Source organism: Acomys russatus, chromosome 17, assembly GCF_903995435.1.
Source record: "Acomys russatus chromosome 17, mAcoRus1.1, whole genome shotgun sequence".
Classification (NCBI taxonomy): Eukaryota; Metazoa; Chordata; class Mammalia; order Rodentia; family Muridae; genus Acomys; species Acomys russatus.
Genome location: NC_067153.1, coordinates 45,268,417 through 45,292,418, shown reverse-complemented (window position 1 = coordinate 45,292,418; position 24,002 = coordinate 45,268,417). Strand labels below are relative to the sequence as shown.

The 24,002-nt window shown below is 53.8% G+C and overlaps 3 pseudogenes; all 3 read left to right on the top strand.

The window, feature by feature from the left end:
- LOC127201475 (cytochrome P450 2D3-like) overlaps positions 1–24,002 on the top strand; it is a 49,455-nt pseudogene that overhangs the window by 2,788 nt on the left and 22,665 nt on the right.
- On the top strand, positions 7,809–12,051 carry LOC127201476 (cytochrome P450 2D3-like; annotated as a pseudogene).
- Positions 18,392–24,002, top strand: part of LOC127201479 (cytochrome P450 2D3-like) — a 7,305-nt pseudogene continuing 1,694 nt past the window's right edge.

The following is a 24,002-nucleotide window of genomic DNA, read 5'->3' as shown; positions in this document are numbered from 1 at the left end:
AAAGATGATGAGATGTAGTGTCCAGCATGCCGTGGCTAACCCAGTGACCCCCAAGTGTGGCCTCCTGCAGACACTAGCAGGGTTTCATGGGCCTTTCCCACTTACTCTGAGTCCACTGTCTCTCTCTGGCCCAGGCCAAGGGGAAGCCTGAGAGCAGCTTCAATGATGCGAATCTACGTCTCGTTGTCTCTGATCTGTTTGGTGCTGGGATTGTGACCACGTCAACCACGCTGTCCTGGGCCCTGCTGCTCATGATCCTGCACCCGGATGTGCAGCGTGAGCCTGGCTGGGCTGGGAAGAAAGAAGGAGGAGGGACGAGGCAGTGTCCTTAAGCTTCCCGGGACACTTGTGGCTCCTGGCAGGGGTTTGCCCCAGACTCCAGCATGGGTGATGGCCATCTTTCTCTCATGGACCCAGCCCTTAGCAGAGAGGTAGTGTAGGGACAAGGGTCATTGTCTTGGGCATCCTTAACTGAAGGGATGCTGTCCCCCTCAGGCCGTGTCCAGCAGGAGATTGATGAAGTCCTAGGGCAGGCGCGGCGCCCAGAGATGGCCGACCAGGCCCGCATGCCCTACACCAATGCTGTCATCCATGAGGTGCAGCGCTTTGCGGACATCGCCCCATTGAATTTGCCACACATGACGTCACGTGACATTGAAGTCCAAGGCTTCCGCATCCCTAAGGTAGGCATGGGCCCTCTAACAATAGCATGGCCACTAGCCAACAAGGGCAGGAAAGGCCAAAAACACATGCGCCCTGGATCTCCACATGGCACCTGTATCATCCCAGGAGTGAGTATGCTGCAGCCCTTCATGGGAGTCCTGAGGGAAGCTGGACATCCAACCGGTTTATTCCTAGTGGAGAATAGGAATCACTGCACTTGTGGATGGGGTCCTGGTTTGGGACGCCATCCATCACTAGTGAAGCGGCTGAGACACTCTGGCCAAAAGACCAAGTGTGTTGAGGCAGAGAAGGTTGTTCATATAAATCTGGAGCCCCACGACAGTCCATGTTCACACCATATGCTTCCTCCCAGGGGATGATGCTCATCCCTAACCTGTCCTCCGTGCTGAAGGACGAGACCGTCTGGGAGAAACCCCCTCCACTTCCATCCTGAGCACTTCCTGGACGCCCAGGGACACTTTGTGAAGCATGAGGCCTTCCTGCCATTTCTCCGCAGGTGCCCACGGGTGCCTGGATCCCTGTGCCTTCCCAGGGTGCCTCAGGGTGGAGATTCTACCAGGACCAGAGTGACAAAGCCTCTCTTCCACCTACAGGCCGCCGCGCATGCCTGGGGAGCCCCTGGCCCGCATGGAGCTCTTCCTCTTCTTCACCTGCCTCCTGCAGCGCTTTAGCTTCTCGGTGCCCGATGGACAGCCCAGGCCCAGCGACCGAGGCGTCTTTATGTTTCTGCACTGCCCATTGCCCTACCAGCTCTGTGCAGTGGACTCGCTAACCAGAATCACATTCTAGTCCAGCCCCTAGCTTAGGCTCACCTACAGAGATAACGAGGTTTGTGGCTGCCATTTGTTTCCTCGTGCAAAGCTCTCATCGCTCTCTCTCTCTCCTGACCTCAGACAACAATCCACACTCAACCCTTTCCCTCCACCTCATCCGTCCTTAATGGACAACCTTGAACGTTATGAGAAAGGGGTGTGTTGTTTTCAGCACTTGGGAACCTGAGATGGGATAATGTCCTGTTTGGGGGTAGCCTGGGCTATGAAGTAAGGTCAAGGACTGCTGGAGTTCATAATGAGACACCTGGCTCATGAACAGAAAACAAAGGGACAGAGACAACAAGAAAAACAAAATAAGAAGAAAGGAAGGCAGGAGAGCAAGAGGAAAGGAGAGAAAAGGAAGGAAGGAAGGAAGGAAGGCACAGCTATCTAGGGGTGACAGTTGACACCATGGTGTCACTCACTGGGTTGGTGACAAAACTGGAGGCAGAAGTCAGGACTCCATGGGTCTCAGGGACATTGCAACAGGCTTGTGCTAGGGGTCAGCACTGCTCCTCAATGGGGACAGAGACATGGTGTCCCCACGATCCTGAGGGCATGAGTGCCTGGAAAGGCTCCCAGAGCTGAGAAGGCTGCTGGCCTCACAGTGGTGACTGCAGAGAAAGAACAGAGAAGGAAAGCAGCAGCAGGGAAAGTGACAGCAGAGCTCAGGGAGGCTGGCACACTGCAGGCTGTCTGTCAGATGTGTCAGAGGGCGGGACTTCCGGGCACCAAGAGTGACTCAGGTTGAGGACATTGCACACAGGGAAGCTCACTGAGCCCCACTGTCCAGGGACTTGGGGGATCCCATAGCCATGGAGCACCCGCGTGGCTCACCCATCTCCATACCCTCCTTCTGGGGGATGGTCTCTGATGTACTTTGATACTAATTAAGAAAAAGCCATCCCATCTGGGCAGCGCAACTGAGCTAGGTGTGGCTAAGGTTCCAGGCTTAGAGAGAGAGGGGAATCCTGGGAGGAAGAGAAGAAAAGGATCCTGAGAAGAGAAGAGAGGAAGGCAGCCATGGGTTAGGTGGAAGAGAAACACGTGGCCAGCATGGATGGAAGATTCGCCCCGATGAAGAACATTAGCAAGTATTTGGGATTGGCAGGTAGCTTGATAGACGTTATTAGAAACAGATAGCATGGGACTGGGGCGGGGATGGGACACCTGCCCCACTCTGAGAAGTAGTTAATGTCTGGCCCCGCCCCAGGTTAACTAAAGCTCTTTTGATATATAACGAGTGTCTGTGTCTTGACTGACTGCGAGCTGGACATAATATTGATAATTTTAAAACAACAAGTGGGGCTGGGAGATGGCTCAGAGGTTAAGAGCACTGTCTGCTCTACAGAGGTCCTAGGTTCAATTCCCAGCACCCACATGATGGCTGAATCCATCTAGAGTGAGATCTGGTGCCCTCTTCTGGTGTGCAGGGCAACAGGCAGGTAAAAGCACTATGTACGTAATAAACAAATAAATCTTGAAATTAAAAAAAAATGGCGCTCCATGTGGGGCAGGTATCCACACTCTTAATAATCATATTTTGTCATAGTCTGAAAGAGAGGAATAACTCCCAGAGAGCGTCCATGGGCCAGAGCAAAGATGGCTACATACACATGGCCGGTTTGAGAGCCAGAACTAGGAGGCTGGCAGTCTTATAAACTGGCCTGGGGGAATGGAGTTAATTTCCTAAAAAAAAAAAATAGTGAAAACTAAATTCCAAGGAATGGTGGACATTATGTGTAGGCCTGTGTGTGGTATGTAAGCTCATGTGATGCATGTTTGTGTGTGTTGGCTGTGTGCATGTTGTATACACATGCATGTGTACATATGACTGTTTGTGCAAGTGTGTACGTGTGCATGTCTATCAGTGTGTGAAGCATGTATCTGTGTGTTAGCATGCGTCTGCCTTTGTGTGTGTGAATGTGGGTATAGGTAAATGTGTGTGTTTCTGTGCATAACGGTGTGTCTTTGTGTGAGAGTATATCTGTGTGTGTGTGTGTGTGTGTGTGTGTGTGTGTGTGCGTGTGTGTGTGTGTGTGGTTTGGATCCACTATACTGTTTTCCAGAACTGCTCTGTCATCTGACCTTCCATCAGGAGAACCAGGAGGCACGGGCCCCCAGCAACCAGCAACACTCCAGATGTCCCAGCATTTCTTGCTTTGGGTCCTCAGTCCTTCCTGAAACACATATGGTTAGTGCAGGCCACACACAGACCTGTGGGCTGAGCCATTTCTCAGTAGCCAAGAGAGGACAACGAACCCAGCAGTGCCACCAAGGAAGACCCTGCAAGGGCTGAGGATCGCTCTCCTCTCCTCCTGCCCAGCTCACGCTGGCACGCTGCCTGGCCCCGATTGTTGAAAGAAGCTCTCCTGTGTCTGTCTGTGAAGCTGAAATACGAATAAACAGAGAGGAGATCTTTCAACCGCTGCTTAAACAAGCTATAAACAAATGCTTTACCACTGAGCTCTATCCTTGACTCCACCGTAGCGGTGGGCTTTTTACCCCCACTTTCTGTTCTAGAAGGAATTGTGGGGTTTCTCTGTGCTTTAGTTTTTCTCATTCAATATATTTTGACGATTCTTCCCTTCCTATATCTGCTTGGCTTTTCCTTTTATTTCTTTCTTTTCATGGATGGTTTTTTTAGTGCTATGTGTTGAGCCCAGGGTTTTGGAACATGCTGACTACAAGCCTAGCCTTTAGTATGGGGTGGGAGGAGTTCATGTTTGTGGGTTCCTTATTGCTGTAGTTTGAATATCAGATTGTTTCCATTCACCTCAGGTTGTTGTCTGAATACCATCTGCAGTTTGGACCCTCTGGTTGTTTCACAGTGTTGTTGCTAATTTCCACATGCTTGTCCAGTTTCACGTCACTGCTGTTGTGTAGGAGAACGCGCCCATCCCACAGTGGCAGGAAAATCCTGCTTATGACTTTTTTTGAGACAAGGTCTGTCTTGTAGCCCAGGCTGGCTTGGAACCCATATGTAGATCAGGCTGGTCTCCAACTCAGAGATCCACTTCCCACTGCTTCTGCCACCACTGCACTACCAGATCCATAGCCAGTTCCTTAGAGACGCCTGGGTGCCCTCCACCAACACAACGCCCTCCTGGCTCCATAATTTGATTGCTGTTGCTCACTATGATTCTCAAAGTCCTTATTTTACTCAGCACCACAGACACCTTCCCCCATATCTCCTCCTTTCCTGTAGCCAGCAGACCGTCTTCTACTTGCTCCGCAGGCACCACCGCGGCACCCACATCCCGGTGCCCTCGCCACCGCCTTCTCCACAACTGTATCCAGGACACCACCATGGCCTTCTCTTCCACCAAACTTTCCACCACAACCAGAGTCACCATGACCTCATTTTCCCTCCAGGGTTCATCGTGTGGCCTGAAGTCCCTGCCTGGCCTCTCTGCGATCCCGCAGCCTGTGTCTCTTGTTTAGAAAGGGCTCGTTCCCCCGAGCTGTGCCGCTTGAGTGAGTGTTTCAGAACAATGTCAGCAAATACAGCACGGTCACCGCAGGTTAAAGCAGCAAATTCTCTCCTCTTCTGCTCTGTCTGCACAGTCTCAGCCTTGACCAACTATATTTGGCTAGTGTCACCCATGACACGAGCGCACACGTTTCCTTTATGGTAAATGGGCAGCACCAAGACCATGGTGTGAGATCAGGGAACAAGTTCCCGGGGGAAGAAGGAAGACTGGGACCGGCTCTTAGACTCACTGTTGGTCTTCACAAAGAAGCCAGAGTCCCGGAGAGACTGGCCAGGAGGAAGCCAGCAGCCTGAGCCTGTCAGTGAGCAGAGCACGGTTGTCTCCCTCCTCCCACTCTTGACCGTGACCCTTTCAGGTGTCCTGACTCCCCTGCAGGCCGCCTTCAGGTGATGCTGAGCCTAGAGAAAGACCCTTGTCTCTGCCCCAACCTAGGCTGCCATCCTATGTCACAGTGTGGGGCAGGGACAGGAACCGGGAGTAGACTTTGGGGGCTTCAGGCCAGCAACAAACATGTCACCTCAGGCCTGGTGACAGAGAGGTCAGCTGAGAAGGGGTGGCATGGGCAGCAGAGAGGAGAAGATCCAGTGTCCAGACCTTGCTATGGCTCCATGGTGTGCTCCCCTCTAACTCGCTCCTGCCTCCCTTCTGCCTCACTGAAGGGGGCAGCAGAGAGCAAGAGCGCAGCCTGGATTCCACTGGGACAGCTGAGCCTTGATCCTCAGAGGTCTGGATCCCCAAGAGGACAGGGGCAGAGCCTTGGCTGACCCCAATGAGTGAGAATGGGCATGTGCAGGGTGACCAGCAGTTGTCCTGCCCACCAGTACCGTTTAAGTCATATTTCTCTTTTCTTCATGACTGTTGGGGGAGAAACAGACTCACCAAGAAAAAGAGGGTGGGTAAGAGACACAACGTGAGCATGTGGCAAGTTCTATGCCCCCCTTAGTGGCCTCCTCACCATGCTCAGATCATTACTGAGAATTCTCTAATTAGATCTGAATATTCCCAAGCTGTGTCCTGCTTTCCTGATTAACTGCATGACCCAAGCTATACTGAAGATTACATTGGCCACAATTACCTTCCCCCACTGCCCCTCACTCACCATAGGCTGCAGCTGCCTTCCCCCACTCCCCTCACTCACCATAGGCTGCAGCTGCCTTCCCCCACTCCCCCTCACTCACCACAGGCTGCAGCTACCTTCCCCCACTGCCCCTCACTCACCATAGGCTGCAGCTGCCTTCCCCCACTGCCCTCACTCACCACAGGCTGCAGCTACCTTCCCCCACTGCCCCTCACTCACCATAGGCTGCAGCTACCTTCCCCCACTCCCCCTCACTCACCACAGGCTGCAGCTACCTTCCCCCACTGCCCCTCACTCACCATAGGCTGCAGCTGCCTTCCCCCACTGCCCCTCACTCACCACAGGCTGCAGCTACCTTCCCCCACTGCTCCTCACTCACCACAGGCTGCAGCTGCCTTCCTCCACTCCCCCTCACTCACCACAGGCTGCAGCTACCTTCCCCCACTGCCCCTCACTCACCATAGGCTGCAGCTACCTTCCCCCCCACTGCCCCTCACTCACCATAGGCTGCAGCTGCCTTCCCCACTCCCCCTCACTCACCACAGGCTGCAGCTACCTTCCCCCACTGCCCCTCACTCACCATAGGCTGCAGCTGCCTTCCCCACTCCCCCTCACTCACCATAGGCTGCAGCTACCTTCCCCCACTGCCCCTCACTCACCATAGGCTGCAGCTGCCTTCCCCCACTCCCCCTCACTCACCACAGGCTGCAGCTACCTTCCCCCACTGCCCCTCACTCACCATAGGCTGCAGCTGCCTTCCCCCACTCCCCCTCACTCACCACAGGCTGCAGCTACCTTCCCCCACTGCCCCTCACTCACCATAGGCTGCAGCTACCTTCCCCCACTGCCCCTCACTCACCATAGGCTGCAGCTGCCTTCCCCCACTCCCCCTCACTCACCATAGGCTGCGCTGCCTTCCCCCACTGCCCTCACTCACCATAGGCTGCAGCTGCCTTCCCCCACTGCCCCTCACTCACACACAGGCTGCAGCTGCCTTCCCCCACTGCCCCTCACTCACCATAGGCTGCAGCTGCCTTCCCCACTCCCCCTCACTCACCACAGGCTGCAGCTGCCTTCCCCCACTGCCCCTCACTCACCACAGGCTGCAGCTGCCTTTCCCCACTGCCCCTCACTCCACACAGGCTGCAGCTGCCTTCCCCCACTGCCCCTCACTCACCACAGGCTGTAGCTGCCTTCCCCCACTGCCCCTCACTCACCACAGGCTGTAGCTGCCTTCCCTCAAGGCCCCTCACTCACACACAGGGCTATAGCCTCTCTCCCTTAACTGTAGGAGACATCCTGCAGTGGTCATGCTCCTACAGAAGCGAGAACTCTTAGTGACAGTCACCACGCATGTCCTGCCTACCTGTAATGTGTTCCATGAAGCTCTGGGGAGCTTTTATTTTCTTCTGAGGCAATGGCTTCATGTCCTCAAGCTGTGCATGTGTGGCACACTGGGTTATTTTACTGTAGAACATGATTGTCCACATCAAAGCAGGGTCCCCTGAACATCCCCCTCCCCACCATGCTCGGCCCTGAAGAATCCCTCCTGGGAGGGATTGACCATCTCTGGCTCCTCCCTACACTTCCCCAAACAAAACACTGAATGCAGCTGGAGCAGAGGACAAAGGGCAGCCCTGGCACCCCATTATAAGGTGGCAGGTTCCAAGCCAGGGATTTCTGGTCCTAGGTGTTTCTGTCCCTTGTTCTTTAGGAAGCCTGGGGAGCAGTGGCGAGGCCATGGAGCTGCTGACTGGGACTGGCCTGTGGCCCGCGGCCATATTCACAGTCATCTTCATACTGCTGGTGGATCTGATGCACAGGCGCCAGCGCTGGGCTGCCCGCTACCCACCAGGCCCTGCGCGTGGCCTGTGCTGGGCAACCTGCTGCAGCTGGACTTAGAGAACATGCCGTATAGCATGTACAAGGTGAGTGACTTAGGGCTGGGAGGTAACGGAGGATGCGGTGTCCATTGGAGCAGGTAGTGGGAGTGGAGCCACAGGTTACACAGGGAACTGCGCCCCCAGAAGGACCACCCCTTCCTGGTGGTGGCACTTGGACTTTCTTGGGCAACAGTTTTGAGGCACAAAGTCCAGGAGGTTAGGCAAGATGTGACAGCAGATTCCGGTCTGGTTGGACAGGGCAGCAGTCATAGAGGTCCCAAGTCCCTATGATCCTGTCTGTCATAGCTGAGGTCTTAGCATGGTGCCAGGTCCCAGGTCAAGCGCAGCCTGTCTGTGAGCACAGCAAGTGGACAGAGGGCTGTGGCTGGTGAATCTGTTGCTGCTGTGTGCTCTGTGGCCTCACTGCCCATCTCAAGGAACCTGAGTTTCCTCATATGTCGTGAGATGCTAAGAGGACAGTTCTCTGAGTCTGGAAAGGTCACATCTGAATGATCACATTTACTTTACGTTATTGCTGAACTTAAACGATGAGAAGCCAGGGCTGGAGAGGTGGCTCCGTGGTTAAGAGCACTGGCTACTCTTCCAGAGGTCCTGAGTTCAATTCCCAGCAACGACATGGTGACTCAGAACCATCTGTAATGTATCTGGTGCCCTCTTCTGGTGTGCATGAAGCAGTGTACGCATTTACACAAAATAAACAAATCTTTAAAAAGAAAGATAAAACCAGGGAAGGCGCAGTTTGTAAGACGCCAGGTCTCAGGCTGGGAATGAAAGTCAGTGGAAGAGCATTCTCCTGGGATATATGAAGACCAAGGGACAATAACAAGCAACACACACACACTATGCAGATGCTTGTGCAGTGAGCCTGGTTCTAGGCCCCATGGGGACCTCCACTTCCTAAGTGCTCTGTCCTCTGCTTCAGCTTCGAAACCGCTACGGTGACGTGTTCAGCCTGCAGATGGCCTGAAAGCCTGTCATTGTGATCAATGGCCTGAAGGCCGTGCGGGAAGCTCTGGTGACCTGTGGAGAGGACACTGCTGACCGCCCTAAAATGCCCATGTTTCAGCACTTTGGCCATGGACACAAGGCTCAAGGCAAAATACTGCTGGGTGGTAGGGAGCAGTGATGGCATCAGAGCCAGACATGGTGGGTACTGGGCAGAGGAAGGACAGGGCGTGATACAGGTGACAAGCAGTTAGCAACTCAACAAGCAGCCACTGAAATCCATCCTGGGACCTACGTAGCGGGCTAGAAGGTGGTAGACATGGGTTTTGGAGGAAGGTGGGAGGATATGAGTGATGCTCGTCCCAGAGCAGACGAGATATATAGGAGCAGTGGCCGGCACAGCCAGGTGTCCTTGCTTACACACAGATGTGTCCGCAGGACTGGCATTTGCACCTGATGGGCCCGAGTGGCGAGAGCAGCGGCGGTTCTCTGTGTCCACCCTGCGCAACTTCGGCCTGGGCAGGAAATCTCTGGAGCAGTGGGTGACAGAGGAGGCTGGCCACCTCTGTGACGCCTTAGCCGACCAGGCTGGTAGGTGAGTGGTGGGGTGTGCGCAAGGGCACAGCGAGATCGCACTGAGAACTTGATTTACTTGCATCTCTGCTCCCAGGGCATCCCCTCACTCCCTACATGCTCCTGAACAAAGCCGTGTGCAATGTGATCGCATCCCTCATTTACGCCCGCCGCTTTGAGTATGGAGACCCTTCCCTCATCAACATGCTAACAACATTGGAAGAAAACATGGGAGAGAGACTAATGGCTTGCTTCCCGAGGTAGGGGGCTTGGGGCAGCCTGCAGATCCACTTGTGACATCCTTCCTCCCAGAGGAGCCTTAGGCAGGGGATTTGGAGAGCAAGACTTCTAGAATGTCTACCACAGGAATAAAAGCATAGAGCTTGACAAACCTAGAAACAAACGTAGGGAAAAAGTGGACCAAGGTCAGGTGTCTAGAACAGGGATGGCCGGTGCCCTCTATCTATATGAAAGCTACAAATTGCCTGTAAAAATTTCAGAGTAGAATATTCCTTCTGTTCACCCTGGGAAACAAGAGTCTGAGGCTGAAACTAAAGAGGAGACAGGTGATGAGAGGAGCGCCACCGGGCCTTGGGTCCATTGTGGGAAAGGCTGGAAAGTGAGACTAGTTGAGATCAACATTGAGCAGAGGCACCCAGGGGCCAGAGAGACGGACAGTGGGTAAGGAGCTTGCCAAGCAAGCCTGGCACTTGAGTGCAGTTCCTGGAAGCCATTTACTAAGAACGGAATGACTCTGTTTTCCTCTGACTTCAACATTCTTATTGTGGCAACTACACTCTCCACATCATGTATATACAAACACACGTTGAAAAATTTATGATGATCAGGATTATTAGAAATCTTATTTACTTCACATATTAAATGAAGAGGCAACAAGATTGCCTAGCACCTTTTCTGTATGTCTTTACAGGTTCTGAAAACACGTTCCCAATTCTCCTGCGTATCCCGGGGTGGCCGACAAGGTCTTCCCGGGACAAAAGTCATTTATGACCATGGTGGAAAGCTGATAACTGAGCACAGGAGAACCTGGGAGCTGACAATCCGCCTCAAGGCCTGACTGATGCCTTCTTGGCTGAGATGGAGAAGGGTGAAAGATGATGAGATGTAGTGTCCAGCATGCCGTGGCTAACCCAGTGACCCCCAAGTGTGGCCTCCTGCAGACACTAGCAGGGTTTCATGGGCCTTTTCCCACTTTACTCTGAGTCCACTGTCTCTCTCTGGCCCAGGCCAAGGGGAAGCCTGAGAGCAGCTTCAATGATGCGAATCTACGTCTCGTTGTCTCTGATCTGTTTGGTGCTGGGATTGTGACCACGTCAACCACGCTGTCCTGGGCCCTGCTGCTCATGATCCTGCACCCGGATGTGCAGCGTGAGCCTGGCTGGGCTGGGAAGAAAGAAGGAGGAGGGACGAGGCAGTGTCCTTAAGCTTCCCTGGGACACTTGTGGCTCCTGGCAGGGGTTTGCCCCAGACTCCAGCATGGGTGATGGCCATCTTTCTCTCATGGACCCAGCCCTTAGCAGAGAGGTAGTGTAGGGACAAGGGTCATTGTCTTGGGCATCCTTAACTGAAGGGATGCTGTCCCCTCAGGCCGTGTCCAGCAGGAGATTGATGAAGTCCTAGGGCAGGCGCGGCGCCCAGAGATGGCCGACCAGGCCCGCATGCCCTACACCAATGCTGTCATCCATGAGGTGCAGCGCTTTGCGGACATCGCCCCATTGAATTTGCCACACATGACGTCACGTGACATTGAAGTCCAAGGCTTCCGCATCCCTAAGGTAGGCATGGGCCCTCCTAACAATAGCATGGCCATAGCCAACAAGGGCAGGAAAGGCAAAACACATGCGCCCTGGATCTCCACATGGCACCTGTATCATCCCAGGAGTGAGTATGCTGCAGCCCTTCATGGGAGTCCTGAGGGAAGCTGGACATCCAACCGGTTTATCCATAGTGGAGAATAGGAATCACTGCACTTGTGGATGGGTCCTGGTTTGGGACGCCATCCATCACTAGTGAAGCGGCCTGAGACACTCTGGCCAAAAGACCAAGTGTGTTGAGGCAGAGAAGGTTGTTCATATAAATCTGGAGCCCCACGACAGTCCATGTTCACACCATATGCTTCCTCCCAGGGGATGATGCTCATCCCTAACATGTCCTCCGTGCTGAAGGACGAGACCGTCTGGAGAAGAAACCCATCCACTTCCATCCTGAGCACTTCCTGGACGCCCAGGGACACTTTGTGAAGCATGAGGCCTTCCTGCCATTCTCCGCAGGTGCCACGGGTGCCTGATCCCTGTGCCTTCCCAGGGTGCCTCAGGGTGGAGATTCTACCAGGACCCAGAGTGACAAAGCCTCTCTTCCACCTAAAGGCCGCCGCGCATGCCTGGGGGAGCCCCTGGCCCGCATGGAGCTCTTCCTCTTCTTCACCTGCCTCCTGCAGCGCTTTAGCTTCTCGGTGCCCGATGGACAGCCCAGGCCCAGCGAGCGTCTTTATGTTTCTGCACTGCCCATTGCCCTACCAGCTCTGTGCAGTGACTCGCTAACCAGAATCACATTCTAGTCCAGCCCCTAGCTTAGGCTCACCTACAGAGAATAAACGAGGTTGTGGCTGCCATTTGTTTCCTCGTGCAAGCTCTCATCGCTCTCTCTCTCTCCTGACCTCAGACAACAATCCACACTCAACCCTTTCCCTCCACCTCATCCGTCCTTAATGGACACCTTGAACGTTATGAGAAAGGGTGTGTGTTTCAGCACTTGGGAACCTGAGATGGGATAATGTCCTGTTTGGGGGTAGCCTGGGCTATGAAGTAAGGTCAAGGACTGCTGGAGTTCATAATGAGACACTGGCTCATGAACAGAAAACAAAGGGACAGAGACAACAAGAAAAACAAAATAAGAAGAAAGGAAGGCAGGAGAGCAAGAGGAAAGGAGAGAAAAGGAAGGAAGGAAGGAAGGAAGGCACAGCTATCTAGGGGTGACAGTTGACACCATGGTGTCACTCACTGGGTTGGTGACAAACTGGAGGCAGAAGTCAGGACTCCATGGGTCTCAGGGACATTGCAACAGGCTTGTGCTAGGGGTCAGCACTGCTCCTCAATGGGGACAGAGACATGGTGTCCCCACGATCCTGAGGGCATGAGTGCCTGGAAAGGCTCCCAGAGCTGAGAAGGCTGCTGGCCTCACAGTGGTGACTGCAGAGAAAGAACAGAGAAGGAAAGCAGCAGCAGGGAAAGTGACAGCAGAGCTCAGGGAGGCTGGCACACTGCAGGCTGTCTGTCAGATGTGTCAGAGGGCGGGACTTCCGGGCACCAAGAGTGACTCAGGTTGAGGACATTGCACACAGGGAAGCTCACTGAGCCCCACTGTCCAGGGACTTGGGGGATCCCATAGCCATGGAGCACCCGCGTGGCTCACCCATCTCCATACCCTCCTTCTGGGGGATGGTCTGATGTACTTTGATACTAATTAAGAAAAAGCCATCCCATCTGGGCAGCGCAACTGAGCTAGGTGTGGCTAAGGTTCCCAGGCTTAGAGAGAGAGGGGAATCCTGGGAGAAGAGAAGAAAAGGATCCTGAGAAGAGAAGAGAGGAAGGCAGCCATGGGTTAGGTGGAAGAGAAACACGTGGCCAGCATGGATGGAAGATTCGCCCCGATGAAGAACATTAGCAAGTATTTGGGATTGGCAGGTAGCTTGATAGACGTTATTAGAAACAATAGCATGGGACTGGGGCGGGGATGGGACACCTGCCCCACTCTGAGAAGTAGTTAATGTCTGGCCCCGCCCCAGGTTAACTAAAGCTCTTTTGATATTAACGAGTGTCTGTGTCTTGACTGACTGCGAGCTGGACATAATATTGATAATTTTAAAACAACAAGTGGGGCTGGGGAGATGGCTCAGAGGTTAAGAGCACTGTCTGCTCTACAGAGGTCCTAGGTTCAATTCCCAGCACCCACATGATGGCTGAATCCATCTAGAGTGAGATCTGGTGCCCTCTTCTGGTGTGCAGGGCAACAGGCAGGTAAAAGCACTATGTACGTAATAAACAAATAAATCTTGAAATTTAAAAAAAAATGGCGCTCCATGTGGGGCAGGTATCCACACTCTTAATAAATATTTTGTCATAGTCTGAAAGAGAGGAATAACTCCCAGAGAGCGTCCATGGGCCAGAGCAAAGATGGCTACATACACATGGCCGGTTTGAGAGCCAAACTAGGAGGCTGGCGTCTTATAAACTGGCCTGGGGAATGGAGTTAATTTCCTAAAAAAAAAAAAATAGTGAAAACTAAATTCCAAGGAATGGTGGACATTATGTGTAGGCCTGTGTGTGGTATGTAAGCTCATGTGATGCATGTTTGTGTGTGTTGGCATGTGTGCATGTTGTATACACATGCATGTGTACATATGACTGTTTGTGCAAGTGTGTACGTGGCATGTCTATCAGTGTGTGTGAAAGCATGTATCTGTGTGTTAGCATGCGTCTGCCTTTGTGTGTGTGAATGTGGTATAGGTAAATGTGTTGTGTTTCTGTGCATAACGGTGTGTCTTTGTTGTGAGAGTATCTGTGTGTGTGTGTGTGTGTGTGTGTGTGTGGGTGTGCGTGTGTGTGTTGTGTGTGGGTTTGGATCCACTATACTGTTTTCCAGAACTGCTCTGTCATCTGACCTTCCATCAGGAGAAACAGGAGGCACGGGCCCCAGCAACCAGCAACACTCCAGATGTCCCAGCATTTCTTGTTTGGGGTCCTCAGTCCTTCCTGAAACACATATGGTTAGTGCAGGCCACACACAGACCTGTGGGCTGAGCCATTTCTCAGTAGCCAAGAGAGGACAACGAACCCAGCAGTGCCACCAAGGAAGACCCTGCAAGGGCTGAGGATCGCTCTCCTCTCCTCCTGCCCAGCTCACGCTGGCACGCTGCCTGGCCCCGATTGTTGAAAGAAGCTCTCCTGTGTCTGTCTGTGAAGCTGAATACGAATAAACAGAGAGGAGATCTTTCAACCGCTGCCTTAAACAAGCTATAAACAAATGCTTACCACTGAGCTCTATCCTTGACTCCACCGTAGCGGTGGGGCTTTTTACCCCCACTTTCTGTTTCTAGAAGGAATTGTGGGGGTTTTCTCTGTGCTTTAGTTTTTCTCATTCAATATATTTTGACGATTCTTCCCTTCTATATCTGCTTGGCTTTTTTTTATTTCTTTCTTTTCATTGATGGTTTTTTAGTGCTATGTGTTGAGCCCAGGGTTTTGGAACATGCTGACTACAAGCCTAGCCTTTAGTATGGGGTGGGAGGAGAGTTCATGTTTGTGGGTTCCTTATTGCTGTAGTTTGAATATCAGATTGTTTCCATTCACCTCAGGTTGTTGTCTGAATACCATCGCAGTTTGACCCTCTGGTTGTTTCACAGTGTTGTTGCTAATTTCCACATGCTTGTCCAGTTTCACGTCACTGCTGTTGTGTAGGAGAACGCGCCCATCCCACAGTGGCAGGGAAATCCTGCTTATGACTTTTTTTTGAGACAAGGTCTGTCTTGTAGCCCAGGCTGGCTTGGAACCCCATATGTAGATCAGGCTGGTCTCCAACTCAGAGATCCACTTCCCACTGCTTCTGCCACCACTGCACTACCAGATCCATAGCCAGTTCCTTAGAGACGCCTGGGTGCCCTCCACCAACACAACGCCCTCCTGGCTCCATAATTTGATTGCTGTTGCTCACTATGATTCTCAAAGTCCTTATTTTACTCAGCACCACAGACACCTTCCCCATATCTCTCCTTTCCTGTAGCCAGCAGACCGTCTTCTACTTGCTCCGCAGGCCACCACCGCGGCACCCACATCCGGTGCCCTCGCCACCGCCTTCTCCACAACTGTATCCAGGACACCACCATGGCCTTCTCTTCCACCAAACTTTCCACCACAACCAGAGTCACCATGACCTCATTTTCCCTCCAGGGTTCATCGTGTGGCCTGAAGTCCCTGCCTGGCCTCTCTGCGATCCCGCAGCCTGTGTTCTTGTTTAGAAAGGGCTCGTTCCCCCCGAGCTGTGCCGCTTGAGTGAGTGTTTCAGACAATGTCAGCAAATACAGCACGGTCACCGCAGGTTAAAGCAGCAAATTCTCTCCTCTTCTGCTCTGTCTGCACAGTCTCAGCCTTGACCAACTATATTTGGCTAGTGTCACCCATGACACGAGCGCACACGTTTCCTTTATGGTAAATGGGCAGCACCAAGACCATGGTGTGAGATCAGGGAACAAGTTCCCGGGGGAAGAAGGAAGACTGGGACCGGCTCTTAGACTCACTGTTGGTCTTCACAAAGAAGCCAGAGTCCCGGAGAGACTGGCCAGGAGGAAGCCAGCAGCCTGAGCCTGTCAGTGAGCAGAGCACGGTTGTCTCCCTCCTCCCACTCTTGACCGTGACCCTTTCAGGTGTCCTGACTCCCCTGCAGGCCGCCTTCAGGTGATGCTGAGCCTAGAGAAAGACCCTTGTCTCTGCCCCAACCTAGGCTGCCATCCTATGTCACAGTGTGGGGCAGGGACAGGAACCGGGAGTAGACTTTGGGGGCTTCAGGCCAGCAACAAACATGTCACCTCAGGCCTGGTGACAGAGAGGTCAGCTGAGAAGGGGTGGCATGGGCAGCAGAGAGGAGAAGATCCAGTGTCCAGACCTTGCTATGGCTCCATGGTGTGCTCCCCTCTAACTCGCTCCTGCCTCCCTTCTGCCTCACTGAAGGGGGCAGCAGAGAGCAAGAGCGCAGCCTGGATTCCACTGGGACAGCTGAGCCTTGATCCTCAGAGGTCTGGATCCCCAAGAGGACAGGGGCAGAGCCTTGGCTGACCCCAATGAGTGAGAATGGGCATGTGCAGGGTGACCAGCAGTTGTCCTGCCCACCAGTACCGTTTAAGTCATATTTCTCTTTTCTTCATGACTGTTGGGGGAGAAACAGACTCACCAAGAAAAAGAGGGTGGGTAAGAGACACAACGTGAGCATGTGGCAAGTTCTATGCCCCCCTTAGTGGCCTCCTCACCATGCTCAGATCATTACTGAGAATTCTCTAATTAGATCTGAATATTCCCAAGCTGTGTCCTGCTTTCCTGATTAACTGCATGACCCAAGCTATACTGAAGATTACATTGGCCACAATTACCTTCCCCCACTGCCCCTCACTCACCATAGGCTGCAGCTGCCTTCCCCCACTCCCCTCACTCACCATAGGCTGCAGCTGCCTTCCCCCACTCCCCCTCACTCACCACAGGCTGCAGCTACCTTCCCCCACTGCCCCTCACTCACCATAGGCTGCAGCTGCCTTCCCCCACTGCCCCTCACTCACCACAGGCTGCAGCTACCTTCCCCCACTGCCCCTCACTCACCATAGGCTGCAGCTACCTTCCCCCTCCCCCTCACTCACCACAGGCTGCAGCTACCTTCCCCACTGCCCCTCACTCACCATAGGCTGCAGCTGCCTTCCCCCACTGCCCCTCACTCACCACAGGCTGCAGCTACCTTCCCCCACTGCTCCTCACTCACCACAGGCTGCAGCTGCCTTCCTCCACTCCCCCTCACTCACCACAGGCTGCAGCTACCTTCCCCCACTGCCCCTCACTCACCATAGGCTGCAGCTACCTTCCCCCACTGCCCCTCACTCACCATAGGCTGCAGCTGCCTTCCCCCACTCCCCCTCACTCACCACAGGCTGCAGCTACCTTCCCCCACTGCCCCTCACTCACCATAGGCTGCAGCTGCCTTCCCCACACCCCCTCACTCACCACCATAGGCTGCAGCTACCTTCCCCCACTGCCCCTCACTCACCATAGGCTGCAGCTGCCTTCCCCCACTCCCCCTCACTCACCACAGGCTGCAGCTACCTTCCCCCACTGCCCCTCACTCACCATAGGCTGCAGCTGCCTTCCCCCACTCCCCACTCACCACAGGCTGCAGCTACCTTCCCCCACTGCCCCTCACTCACCATAGGCTGCAGCTACCTTCCCCCACTGCCCCTCACTCACCATAGGCTGCAGCTGCCTTCCCCCACTCCCCCTCACTCACCATAGGCTGCAGCTGCCTTCCCCCACTGCCCCTCACTCACCATAGGCTGCAGCTGCCTTCCCCCACTGCCCCTCACTCACACACAGGCTGCAGCTGCCTTCCCCCACTGCCCCTCACTCACCATAGGCTGCAGCTGCCTTCCCCCACTCCCCCTCACTCACCACAGGCTGCAGCTGCCTTCCCCCACTGCCCCTCACTCACCACAGGCTGGCTGCCTTTCCCCACTGCCCCACTCACACACAGGCTGCAGCTGCCTTCCCCCACTGCCCCTCACTCACCACAGGCTGTAGCTGCCTTCCCCCACTGCCCCTCACTCACCACAGGCTGTAGCTGCCTTCCCTCAAGGCCCCTCACTCACACACAGGGCTATAGCCTCTCTCCCTTAACTGTAGGAGACATCCTGCCAGTGGTCATGCTCCTACAGAAGCGAGAACTCTTAGTGACAGTCACCACGCATGTCCTGCCTACCTGTAATGTGTTCCATGAAGCTCTGGGGAGCTTTTATTTTCTTCTGAGGCAATGGCTTCATGTCCTCAAGCTGTGCATGTGTGGCACACTGGGTTATTTTACTGTAGAACATGATTGTCCACATCAAAGCAGGGTCCCCTGAACATCCCCCCCCCCCACCATGCTCGGCCCTGAAGAATCCCTCCTGGGAGGGATTGACCATCTCTGGCTCCTCCCTACACTTCCCCAAACAAAACACTGAATGCAGCTGGAGCAGAGGACAAAGGGCAGCCCTGGCACCCCATTATAAGGTGGCAGGTTCCAAGCCAGGGATTTCTGGTCCTAGGTGTTTCTGTCCCTTGTTCTTTAGGAAGCCTGGGGAGCAGTGGCGAGGCCATGGAGCTGCTGACTGGGACTGGCCTGTGGCCCGCGGCCATATTCACAGTCATCTTCATACTGCTGGTGGATCTGATGCACAGGCGCCAGCGCTGGGCTGCCCGCTACCCACCAGGCCCTGCGCCGTGGCCTGTGCTGGGCAACCTGCTGCAGCTGGACTTAGAGAACATGCCGTATAGCATGTACAAGGTGAGTGACTTAGGGCTGGGAGGTAACGGAGGATGCGGTGTCCATTGGAGCAGGTGGGAGTGGAGCCACAGGTTACACAGGGAACTGCGCCCCCAGAAGGACCACCCCTTCCTGGTGGTGGCACTTGGACTTTCTTGGGCAACAGTTTTGAGGCACAAAGTCCAGGAGGTTAGGCAAGATGTGACAGCAGATTCCGGTCTGGTTGGACAGGGCAGCAGTCATAGAGGTCCCAAGTCCCTATGATCCTGTCTGTCATAGCTGAGGTCTTAGCATGGTGCCAGGTCCCAGGTCAAGCGCAGCCTGTCTGTGAGCACAGCAAGTGGACAGAGGGCTGTGGCTGGTGAATCTGTTGCTGCTGTGTGCTCTGTGGCCTCACTGCCCATCTCAAGGAACCTGAGTTTCCTCATATGTCGTGAGATGCTAAGAGGACAGTTCTCTGAGTCTGGAAAGGTCACATCTGAATGATCACATTTACTTTACGTTATTGCTGAACTTAAACGATGAGAAGCCAGGGCTGGAGAGGTGGCTCCGTGGTTAAGAGCACTGGCTACTCTTCCAGAGGTCCTGAGTTCAATTCCCAGCAACGACATGGTGACTCAGAACCATCTGTAATGTATCTGGTGCCCTCTTCTGGTGTGCATGAAGCAGTGTACGCATTTACACAAAATAAACAAATCTTTAAAAAGAAAGATAAAACCAGGGAAGGCGCAGTTGTAAGACGCCAGGTCTCAGGCTGGGAATGAAAGTCAGTGGAAGAGCATTCTCCTGGGATATATGAAGACCAAGGGACAATAACAAGCAACACACACACTATGCAGATGCTTGTGCAGTGAGCCTGGTTCTAGGCCCCATGGGGACCTCCACTTCCTAAGTGCTCTGTCCCTCTGCTTCAGCTTCGAAACCGCTACGGTGACGTGTTCAGCCTGCAGATGGCCTGAAAGCCTGTCATTGTGATCAATGGCCTGAAGGCCGTGCGGGAAGCTCTGGTGACCTGTGGAGAGGACACTGCTGACCGCCCTAAAATGCCCATGTTTCAGCACTTTGGCCATGGACACAAGGCTCAAGGCAAAATACTGCTGGGTGGTAGGGAGCAGTGATGGCATCAGAGCCAGACATGGTGGGTACTGGGCAGAGGAAGGACAGGGCGTGATACAGGTGACAAGCAGTTAGCAACTCAACAAGCAGCCACTGAAATCCATCCTGGGACCTACGTAGCGGGCTAGAAGGTGGTAGACATGGGTTTTGGAGGAAGGTGGGAGGATATGAGTGATGCTCGTCCCAGAGCAGACGAGATATATAGGAGCAGTGGCCGGCACAGCCAGGTGTCCTTGCTTACACACAGATGTGTCCGCAGGACTGGCATTTGCACCTGATGGGCCCGAGTGGCGAGAGCAGCGGCGGTTCTCTGTGTCCACCCTGCGCAACTTCGGCCTGGGCAGGAAATCTCTGGAGCAGTGGGTGACAGAGGAGGCTGGCCACCTCTGTGACGCCTTAGCCGACCAGGCTGGTAGGTGAGTGGTGGGGTGTGCGCAAGGGCACAGCGAGATCGCACTGAGAACTTGATTTACTTGCATCTCTGCTCCCAGGGCATCCCCTCACTCCCTACATGCTCCTGAACAAAGCCGTGTGCAATGTGATCGCATCCCTCATTTACGCCCGCCGCTTTGAGTATGGAGACCCTTCCCTCATCAACATGCTAACAACATTGGAAGAAAACATGGGAGAGACTAATGGCTTGCTTCCCGAGGTAGGGGGCTTGGGGCAGCCTGCAGATCCACTTGTGACATCCTTCCTCCCAGAGGAGCCTTAGGCAGGGGATTTGGAGAGCAAGACTTCTAGAAATGTCTACCACAGGAATAAAAGCATAGAGCTTGACAAACCTAGAACAAACGTAGGGAAAAAGTGGACCAAGGTCAGGTGTCTAGAACAGGGATGGCCGGTGCCCTCTATCTAATGAAAGCTACAAATGCCTGTAAAAATTTCAGAGTAGAATATTCCTTCTGTTCACCCTGGGAAACAAGAGTCTGAGGCTGAAACTAAAGAGGAGACAGGTGATGAGAGGAGCGCACCGGGCCTTGGGTCCATTGTGGGAAAGGCTGGAAAGTGAGACTAGTTGAGATCAACATTGAGCAGAGGCACCCAGGGGCCAGAGAGACGGACAGTGGGTAAGGGAGCTTGCCAACAAGCCTGGCACTTGAGTGCAGTTCCTGGAAGCCATTTACTAAGAACGGAACTGACTCTGTTTTCTGACTTCAACATTCTTATTGTGGCAACTACACTCTCCACATCATGTATATACAAACACACGTTGAAAAAATTATGATGATCAGGATTATTAGAAATCTTATTTACTTCACATATTAAATGAAGAGGCAACAAGATTGCCTAGCACCTTTTCTGTATGTCTTACAGGTTCTGAACACGTTCCCAATTCTCCTGCGTATCCCGGGGTTGGCCGACAAGGTCTTCCCGGGACAAAAGTCATTTATGACCATGGTGGATAAGCTGATAACTGAGCACAGGAGAACCTGGGACGCTGACAATCCGCCTCAAGGCCTGACTGATGCCTTCTTGGCTGAGATGGAGAAGGTGAAGATGGTGAGATGTAGTGTCCAGCATGCCGTGGCTAACCCAGTGACCCCCAAGTGTGGCCTCCTGCAGACACTAGCAGGGTTTCATGGGCCTTTTCCCACTTTACTCTGAGTCCACTGTCTCTCTCTGGCCCAGGCCAAGGGGAAGCCTGAGAGCAGCTTCAATGATGCGAATCTACGTCTCGTTGTCTCTGATCTGTTTGGTGCTGGGATTGTGACCACGTCAACCACGCTGTCCTGGGCCCTGCTGCTCATGATCCTGCACCCGGATGTGCAGCGTGAGCCTGGCTGGGCTGGGAAGAAAGAAGGAGGAGGGACGAGGCAGTGTCCTTAAGCTTCCCTGGGACACTTGTGGCTCCTGGCAGGGGTTTGCCCCAGACTCCAGCATGGGTGATGGCCATCTTTCTCTCATGGACCCAGCCCTTAGCAGAGAGGTAGTGTAGGGACAAGGGTCATTGTCTTGGGCATCCTTAACTGAAGGGATGCTGTCCCCTCAGGCCGTGTCCAGCAGGAGATTGATGAAGTCCTAGGGCAGGCGCGGCGCCCAGAGATGGCCGACCAGGCCCGCATGCCCTACACCAATGCTGTCATCCATGAGGTGCAGCGCTTTGCGGACATCGCCCCATTGAATTTGCCACACATGACGTCACGTGACATTGAAGTCCAAGGCTTCCGCATCCCTAAGGTAGGCATGGGCCCTCCTAACAATAGCATGGCCACTAGCCAACAAGGGCAGGAAAGGCCAAAACACATGCGCCCTGGATCTCCACATGGCACCTGTATCATCCCAGGAGTGAGTATGCTGCAGCCCTTCATGGGAGTCCTGAGGGAAGCTGGACATCCAACCGGTTTATCCATAGTGGAGAATAGGAATCACTGCACTTGTGGATGGGGTCCTGGTTTGGGACGCCATCCATCACTAGTGAAGCGGCTGAGACACTCTGGCCAAAAGACCAGTGTGTTGAGGCAGAGAAGGTTGTTCATATAAATCTGGAGCCCCACGAGTCCATGTTCACACCATATGCTTCCTCCCAGGGGATGATGCTCATCCCTAACCTGTCCTCCGTGCTGAAGGACGAGACCGTCTGGGAGAAACCCCTCCACTTCCATCCTGAGCACTTCCTGGACGCCCAGGGACACTTTGTGAAGCATGAGGCCTTCATGCCATTCTCCGCAGGTGCCCACGGGTGCCTGGATCCCTGTGCCTTCCCAGGGTGCCTCAGGGTGGAGATTCTACCAGGACCCAGAGTGACAAAGCCTCTCTCCACCTACAGGCCGCCGCGCATGCCTGGGGAGCCCCTGGCCCGCATGGAGCTCTTCCTCTTCTTCACCTGCCTCCTGCAGCGCTTTAGCTTCTCGGTGCCCGATGGACAGCCCAGGCCCAGCGACCGAGGCGTCTTTATGTTTCTGCACTGCCCATTGCCCTACCAGCTCTGTGCAGTGACTCGCTAACAGGAATCACATTCTAGTCCAGCCCCTAGCTTAGGCTCACCTACAGAGAATAAACGAGGTTTGTGGCTGCCATTTGTTTCCTCGTGCAAGCTCTCATCGCCTCTCTCTCTCCTGACCTCAGACAACAATCCACACTCAACCCTTTCCCTCCCCTCATCCGTCCTTAATGGACACCTTGAACGTTATGAGAAAGGGGTGTGTGTTTCAGCACTTGGGAACCTGAGATGGGATAATGTCCTGTTTGGGGGTAGCCTGGGCTATGAAGTAAGGTCAAGGACTGCTGGAGTTCATAATGAGACACTGGCTCATGAACAGAAAACAAAGGGACAGAGACAACAAGAAAAACAAAATAAGAAGAAAGGAAGGCAGGAGAGCAAGAGGAAAGGAGAGAAAAGGAAGGAAGGAAGGAAGGAAGGCACAGCTATCTAGGGGTGACAGTTGACACCATGGTGTCACTCACTGGGTTGGTGACAAACTGGAGGCAGAAGTCAGGACTCCATGGGTCTCAGGGACATTGCAACAGGCTTGTGCTAGGGGTCAGCACTGCTCCTCAATGGGGACAGAGACATGGTGTCCCCACGATCCTGAGGGCATGAGTGCCTGGAAAGGCTCCCAGAGCTGAGAAGGCTGCTGGCCTCACAGTGGTGACTGCAGAGAAAGAACAGAGAAGGAAAGCAGCAGCAGGGAAAGTGACAGCAGAGCTCAGGGAGGCTGGCACACTGCAGGCTGTCTGTCAGATGTGTCAGAGGGCGGGACTTCCGGGCACCAAGAGTGACTCAGGTTGAGGACATTGCACACAGGGAAGCTCACTGAGCCCCACTGTCCAGGGACTTGGGGGATCCCATAGCCATGGAGCACCCGCGTGGCTCACCCATCTCCATACCCTCCTTCTGGGGGATGGTCTGATGTACTTTGATACTAATTAAGAAAAAGCCATCCCATCTGGGCAGCGCAACTGAGCTAGGTGGCTAAGGTTCCCAGGCTTAGAGAGAGAGGGGAATCCTGGGAGGAAGAGAAGAAAAGGATCCTGAGAAGAGAAGAGAGGAAGGCAGCCATGGGTTAGGTGGAAGAGAAACACGTGGCCAGCATGGATGGAAGATTCGCCCCGATGAAGAACATTAGCAAGTATTTGGGATTGGCAGGTAGCTTGATAGACGTTATTAGAAACAGATGGCATGGGACTGGGGCGGGGATGGGACACCTGCCCCACTCTGAGAAGTAGTTAATGTCTGGCCCCGCCCCAGGTTAACTAAAGCTCTTTTGATATATAACGAGTGTCTGTGTCTTGACTGACTGCGAGCTGGACATAATATTGATAATTTTAAAACAACAAGTGGGGCTGGGGAGATGGCTCAGAGGTTAAGAGCACTGTCTGCTCT